Source organism: Myotis brandtii, unplaced genomic scaffold, assembly GCF_000412655.1.
Source record: "Myotis brandtii unplaced genomic scaffold, ASM41265v1 scaffold348, whole genome shotgun sequence".
Classification (NCBI taxonomy): Eukaryota; Metazoa; Chordata; class Mammalia; order Chiroptera; family Vespertilionidae; genus Myotis; species Myotis brandtii.
The window spans coordinates 1,259,867-1,267,802 of NW_005363397.1; positions in this window are offsets into that span (position 1 = coordinate 1,259,867).

The window sequence follows — 7,936 nt, forward strand, 5'->3', positions numbered from 1 at the left end:
GCCTAAGCAACCATCTGACCATTTGACCGTTCACCCAGTAGCTATGACAGGCAATGACCACCAGGGTGCAGCCGCTGTGACCAGTAGAGGAGGGAGCCCAATTCCTTGCTGAATCGGCCATGGGATAGGTTGCTGCTGGGGCACTGTTGGCCCCGAATCTGCTTCACCTGCACCCTGAGCCCAGAGAGGTTCGGCCTGGCCTGCAGGGATCGAGCTGAAACTGGCTCTCTGACATCCTCGAAGGGGTCATGGACTGTGAGAGGGCACAGGCCAGGCCTTGGGACCCCACAGGTGGATGAATCCATGCACTGGGCCTCTAGTATTATATATAAAATAAGGAAATACTGTTAATCACTAGGTCACTGGATAAACTTCTAAATAATTTGGGGCAACAGAAAAAGGTAACTACCTATATAGAGACTAGGTAGGTAGAGAGAGAGATAGACAGAAATATGGATAGAGGAGAGTTGATATTTTTATAGTGACATGGAAGTAGAAAAATTACATGCCTTAAGGCATTTAAGAAAAAACATTTTATTTACCATTGATGTCTTAAGTAATTGCTACTAGATGAAGAATGAAATACACTAAAGGCTTGATTGTTGCAGGGAAGTTAGAAATTCCAAACTTACTGATTTTAAGGATTAAAAAAATGGGTTGTAGAAAGGGAAGCACATGAATTACGAAAACATTTAAAAGGGACCTAATGAATTAGTCTGGGTGATAAATGGGCAGCGACAGGAAGTAATGTTTCAAATAGAATCTGACAGATGATTAACCTGTAGCCAGTAAACAGGCGGAAGGGTCTTTCTGACAGGGGGGAGCTGGAAATACAGGGCAGACTCAAAACCCAAGGAGATTCACAATGTCTAGAGTGAAGTGAGTGTGAGGAGAGTGATGTGAGATAAGCTGCAGAAGTGAGCACATTCAAGATTCCTTATTGGTGCATTTCTCTCTCTCTCTCTCTCTCTCTCTCTTGCTCTTGCTTTATCTTTATCGCTATTTCTGTAGAGAAACCATGTAAAGAAACTTCTCACATGACAAAAAATTATGGTTGTTTTTGAGTGTCAAGAAGGTTATTATTAACAATTAAGACATCAAATTTAAAGGACTGCTTGACCAAACCATCTCATGCCTACAAGTGTTTGTTGACAGATAGCATCCTAATAAATATCTCTTTTTAGCACAAAAAGCTTTCCTATTTTAAAATGTAATTATTAATATTATGTTAATAATATAATATGTGACATATATTGCTATTATCAATGCTATCAGGATTATTAATTTTAATAAGCACATAGTCTTAATTCAACTGAAATTTATACAGGTTTTTTTGCGGGGTGATAGAATATGTATTAGGGAATTAGGAAAGAGATATTAGCTGATGAATTATAATCAAAAGGATATTAAATCCTTGGGAATTTCATAACTTTATTTTTTCAGAAAGTTGGGCTTTTATTTCTTTTAAGACTGAACAACCAAACATTTTTATTCATAAAGTGTTAAAATGGCATATTTATCAAAGTTGTTACTGCCACTTCTGTCATACACATAGTTGCAAACCTTCATACAATATTTATATCTGTAATTATCTACCCTGGTTTTTTAATCTAAAGAAAAATATATAAAAATAAAATGGTAACACATACTATCATTCCATTTGAATAAATGTTAGGGAGACTTCCTGAACAACCACCAGGGCACACTCCCTTATAAGAGCGATCAGTACAGAGTTGCAAAATTGTGATTCTCATGTTCCACGTTTATGTTTATTTTCATTGTAATACATCATTGGCTGGAGTTATTTATCAACCTTGAGCCTCACCACTAGGAAAGCAATAAAACAACCTTCATTCTCTCCAAAAATAAAAGATATGAAATGAAGCAATTTAAAATATAATCCCCAGGAAACTTTAGAATAAATGGTGGCATAAGGGCCTCTGGAAAATTCTCTCCTTCGTAAAAGTAATGATAAAACTGACAACATAAAATGTCAGAATCAACTTTTTCAGAAATCTGGAAATTAGCCAAAGGTTTGCATGCAGCAGTTCAGAGAGTGTATGTTAAAGTGGGGCAGGAGAAGGGAAGGCCGGTTCTTAATAAACAGAAAGCTTCCTGATGTTGTAATTTGCCCATTGCTATGTTATTCTGTCCATCCCTACAGTAGACTTAAAACCAATAGGTCACAATCATGCTGAAATCAAGCCCGGCAGCCATCAGAGGAGACAACATGGGATTATAGTTCCTTCAATCCTCATTCTCTGTAAAAATCCACTTTCAAGTCTGTCTATGTTTGAACTGCCTCTGAGCTCTTCTGGGCGAATAACCTTTTCTCCAGGGGTAATTGTCAGAAAACAATGACAGGGCATTGACTCACTTTGGTTGCCCTGAGGAGAAAAAGAAGAGTAGGGCAGAAAATAGGCAAACCACAGAAGCTTAAAAGGAAAAGTTGAGAACTGAGAAGCTCATAGAGTCTTTGCGAAGCTCAAACATATTCCTGGGAAGCTATAAAGCCACACACATGAGTAAGTCTGTGTTTATGTCATAGAGAAACTTGACACAGCCTTGGCCTGACCTTGAGGCTCTGCTCAAGCAGGAAATAAAGATAAAGGCAGAATTGTAACCTGACCAGCTGAATGTTGAAGACATGCCCCAACACCCACACAGAGCCCTTCCTAGGGGATTATGGGACATTGATTCCAGGTATTTAAGGAAATCTCAGTACAATCATTAGTTGACAACTAAGCTAATTGAGTAGAGGCTGCAGTGCCTAAACATGGCAAAGAATATAGACTTTATAGAATTAGTCAGAAAAAGTGATTCCCCCCCCCGCCTCCCCAGAGGGGCTGGAAATCTGATTTCCACAATTGCTGCATTGTAGTATGTAAAATATTTTAATCTAAGTAAAAAATTTGAACACATGCAAAAAAGTTGAAAATCAGAATTTTAGAGGAGATAGTCTTTATTTTATAGAGCAGTGGTTTTCAACCCTTGAGCCGCAGCACACTGGTGTGCTGCAATAATTTTTAAAACATGTAACACTTAACTATTAAGTCAGAGGCACTGACCTCTTTTCCCTTGGATTGTCAAATGAAAAGTGACAACAGCCAACACAACAATAGCCAGTGTGCAATGAATAAAAATTATACCTAACATTTTGTCAGATCATATATATATGTTTTATTTATATATGTATATGTATATTTTAAATAGGTTTTTATTGATTTCAGAGGAAGGGAGAGAGAGGGAAAGAGGGGTAGAAACATCGATGATGAGAGAGAATCATTGATTGGTTGTTTCCTGCACATGCCCCCACAGCCCACCACTTTTCTCCCCCCCCCCACCACCACTGGGGATCCAGCCCATAGCCTGGGCACGTGACCTGACTGGGAATCAAATCTCAATGCTCAACCAACTGAGCCACACTGGCTGGACAAAAATATATATATTTTCATGTGTATGCTACACAATTTTAGTAATTAGTTTAGGTGTGCAATGAGATGAAATGTTGAAAATTGCTGTTTTAGAGCAATAACATATTAAAGAAACTAATTATACTCTGTTTCTGACCATGAACAAATTAATACTGCATTCCCTCTTTCACTGTAAACAACTAAAACGCTGAATTATATATAACACAACTGTTTATAGATATTGTATTAAAGGCAGTACATGGCTGTTATTCCTACAAGAAGGAAATAAATGAGGTGTACTCTGTGATCACACCAGATTTCTGCCTGGAAGCATTTTGTGAACAGAATTTTAAGGAATGATATCCTTAGCAGAACACAATGGTTTTGGTTTCACTGAGTTGAGAAGACATTAAGTCTTCTCAGAGTGGGAGAAATTAAGGTGTCTAGAATCTGAGGAACTGAGAAGCGGAGAGGAGGGAATGAATGGCAGAAGTGTATATAAGGATACTATTTGATTCTACAGTTGAAAAATAAGTCTTATATCAGAAGAGTGAATAAGTCTAGGAAAAGAATGAATTTTTAAGTGCCCCCAAAACTACTACCAGAATAAGTGAATTTAACAAGGTTGCAGGATAAAAGATTAATATAAAAATCAATTGTTTTTACATATGCTAGTAGTAAACATTTGAAAATGATATTTTAAAACATAATAATTTCAAACTGTACAAAATATATGTAATAGTGGAACAATGATAAATATGAACAATGAAAACATTGTTAAGAGAGATTAGAAACACCTAAAGAAGTATAAAATATTCATGTTCATGAATTGGATAGTTACTACAGGTAGAGGTAAAGGTGGAAATATATATAGATACATGTGTTAGATACATCCATATAATTGAAGGATCTAGATATACCCAAAAGGAAAATATTCCTATTTGATTCTAAGACTTAATATAAAACTATCATAATCAAGGTACTGTGATATTGATGCATTGGTAAATGTGTATGTCAATTATACAAAGCAGATAATCAAGAAATAGACCCATTATTTGTCACTTATATCACAATAAAGCTGGAACAAAAAAGAAATAGACCCATACCTATATGGCCCATTAATTTTTAAATGGGTGCTAGAGAAGAAAAGTATTTTCAACACGTGGTGCTAGAACAAGTGGATATCTATAGGGAAAATTAATCATTATGCCACAACCTAGATATTAAATTGTTACTTTGTTGGTTGGAATGTTAAATGAGACAAAGATCATGCAACACACATTCTTATGTAGTTAAACACGCACTTGCCATATGACCCCAAAAATACTGTAGCCAACGAAAATATTTTCACAAATATTAATAATTTATTGATAATATTTAAAACTGTAAAAAATACAGATCTCTATTAATAGATGATGCTTGCGATATACATTAGAATATAACACAGATTTGAAAATTTATAAATATACCCAGAACAACTTGAATTAATCTCAAAACATTATGCTGAGTGAAAGAAGGCAGATGCAAGATTTATATTAGTCAGAACTCATTAACTAAATGCTTAAAATGTATTAATTTTATTGTGTGCAAATGGTACTTCAAAGAATGTAATAAGTGATATTTCTAAAAATAAAATATCCCATTATATTACCAGAGAATTGAAGTTAAGCCTCTTACAGTTTCTCAGAAATGTTTTCACTGAAATATATTTAATGTGACGTCTTCAAGATCAAAATAAAAAGCAAAATCACTATGTGGGAGATGCTTTCTCAACAATCCATTTAATCAATTACTTTCAGATTTTATTTCTATGAAAAATGTTTTTCTTCTTTTCACAAATAAATATTTCTTTTAATTTAATAATGAAATTTATAAAACCTATCATGCTTCTCTCAATTTCTTTAGATGCCACAATGCAATCACTAAATATGCATTCAACTACAGCAATAGTGGACTAAATAGATGACAGATTTTATTCCTTCTCATTTTACATTTACTAGTACATTACTATCACTTTGTATACAATTACCATATTGTGTATTTGACTTTATCTCAAACATCATTATACTTTAAATAGATTAAAAAGGACTTCAGTTACAGAATTGTTAAGAAAAGAAACAGTCTTTTTGATTGTTTAATAATAAAGTTATACAGAAATGTCACATGTTAGTGCTTTAACCTTTTTATGGGCAAAACATTTGAAATGTAGAAAATATAAAATTAAATACTTTACAAATATTGGTGATATGCAACACAAATTATTCAGAAAGGTTGTAATGGGAATCAATGCATTTATTTGGTCAACTATTTATTGAACCTCTAGTATATATCAGAAACTATTTTCCATAGTTGGCGTATATCAATTAATAAAGTAAAGATACAAACATATTAAACAGTGATGAAGACAAGAGTATATGATGGGTGGTAGATAGATAAGTAGATAGATAATGTTAGAGGCTGCTTAGAGCTATAAAAGAGACCAAATATAGTGTAGGATAAGGCGAATTGGCTGGAACATGAGGATGAGGGCCAATTACAACATATAATCTGATTACAATTGTAGCAAAGCTTGATAAAGCTGAGGGAGTTAAGGTAGATCTTTTCAGACAAATGGAGCAGCAGGATTAATGAGCCTAACTGAAGTGTACCGGCATGTCCTAGCAATAGCAAGTTCCAAGAGTGAAATGAATGGATAGCTAGGGAGTATTCAGAGAGGAGGTCAGAAAGGTAAGGTTAGGGACAGGGGATTTTATTAAATATTAAATTCTAGTTGTATATAAAATACCAGGTTAAAATGCCTTGAAAACACATACATATGATTGTTCTTGATTAATAAAACTTGAAAATCAAATTTTAACTGGGGTAAAATTTACTACCTATTTTGTATTCCCTTTGACCTCATAAGTACCTTAGCTGTTTGTGGTTCTTTGCCTGGTGGGGTGACCCAAACACTCATTTCTCAAGAGTCTAGAGTCCCGTGGTGGGCAAACTTCGGCTCGCGAGCCACATGCGGCTCTTTGGCCCCTTGAGTGTGGCTCTTTCTAAGCCTTAGGAGTACCCTAATTAAGTTAATAACAATGTACCTACCTATATAGTTTAAGTTTAAAAAATTTGGCTCTCAAAAGAAATTTCAATCGTTGTACTGTTGATATTTGGCTCTGTTGACTAATGAGTTTGCCGACCACTGGACCATTTGCAGTCTTGCCTACTTTGGATTGTTATACTTTTCCATTGACTTTGATCACAACATGGTGTACTAAGAGACATCCCAGGCAAACTTCTGTATACTAGACATGTTCGCTGTGCAGTTGTAGCAGAAATTTCCCTTAGTAATGAGCATCAGTCACCCAGCCAGTACAGTAATTGCCTATTTCACCTGTTAATTCCGAATTATGGGAACCCCAAAGTGGCATGGCAATAGTCTTAACTTTGGTTAAGTAGAATCATTTAATAACACTTTTTTGGGTAAATTCCTTAAATTTGTCTGTTTGAACATGGTGTATGTGAATATGATATTAATATTTTTCCTTACCAATTGTTATGCCTTTTACTTCTTATTTCTAAAAAATCTCCCAGATAGTACCTTGGGTTCAATGTTGAGTAAAAGGGCTGAAGGAAAACTTACTTTTTTCTTTGATCTTTTTTCTGAACTTTGTGTGAGGGTATTCAAAATGTTACCATTCAGCCTTACACTAATTCTAGGATTTTAGTAATTTACCCTTGAAATTCTGGGGGAGTTCTCTTTTACTTCTGGTTGGTTAAGAATTCTTGTTTTTAATTACCTAAATTGGGTCAAATGTTATTTCTACATATATAAAGATGAGCATGTTTTTCTCTTCCTTGAGTTTCTTAATGTGGTAAATGACCTTGATTCATTTTTGAATGTCTAAAATAATCTTGGTCATAATGTATCTTCCTTCCTTTTCATATTGATGAATTTGACTTCCAGTTATTTTCAAAGGTATTTTTATACTTGTGAGGAGTATTAGTTTGTGATTTTTTTCTTGTGACATTTTATTATGTTTGATAATTGAGTTTTGCTGAGCTCAAGAAATGAGCTGAATATCATGATCCTTGAATTCAAACTATACAGTCATGTGTCACTTGATGATGGAGACATGTTCTGAGAAGTGCATCATTAGGCGATTCCGTTATGTAACAAACATCAGAGTACACTACAAAAACATGGGTGAAATAGCCTACTACACACAGAGGCCATGTGGTATAGCCTACTGTCCCAGGCTACAAACCTGCATAGCATGTTACTCTACTGAATACTGCAGGCAAGTCTAACACAATAGTAAGTACTTGTGTACCTGAACATATCTAAACGTTAAAAAGACAGTAAAAGCATATGGTATGAAAGATTAAAAATAGTACACCTGTATAGGACACTTATGATGACTATAGCTGGCAGGACTAGAAGTTGCTCTTGGTGAGTCTGCGAGTGAGTGGTGAGTGAATGTGAAGGCCTAGAGCATTACTGTACACTACTGTGGATTTTATAAACACTGTATACTTAG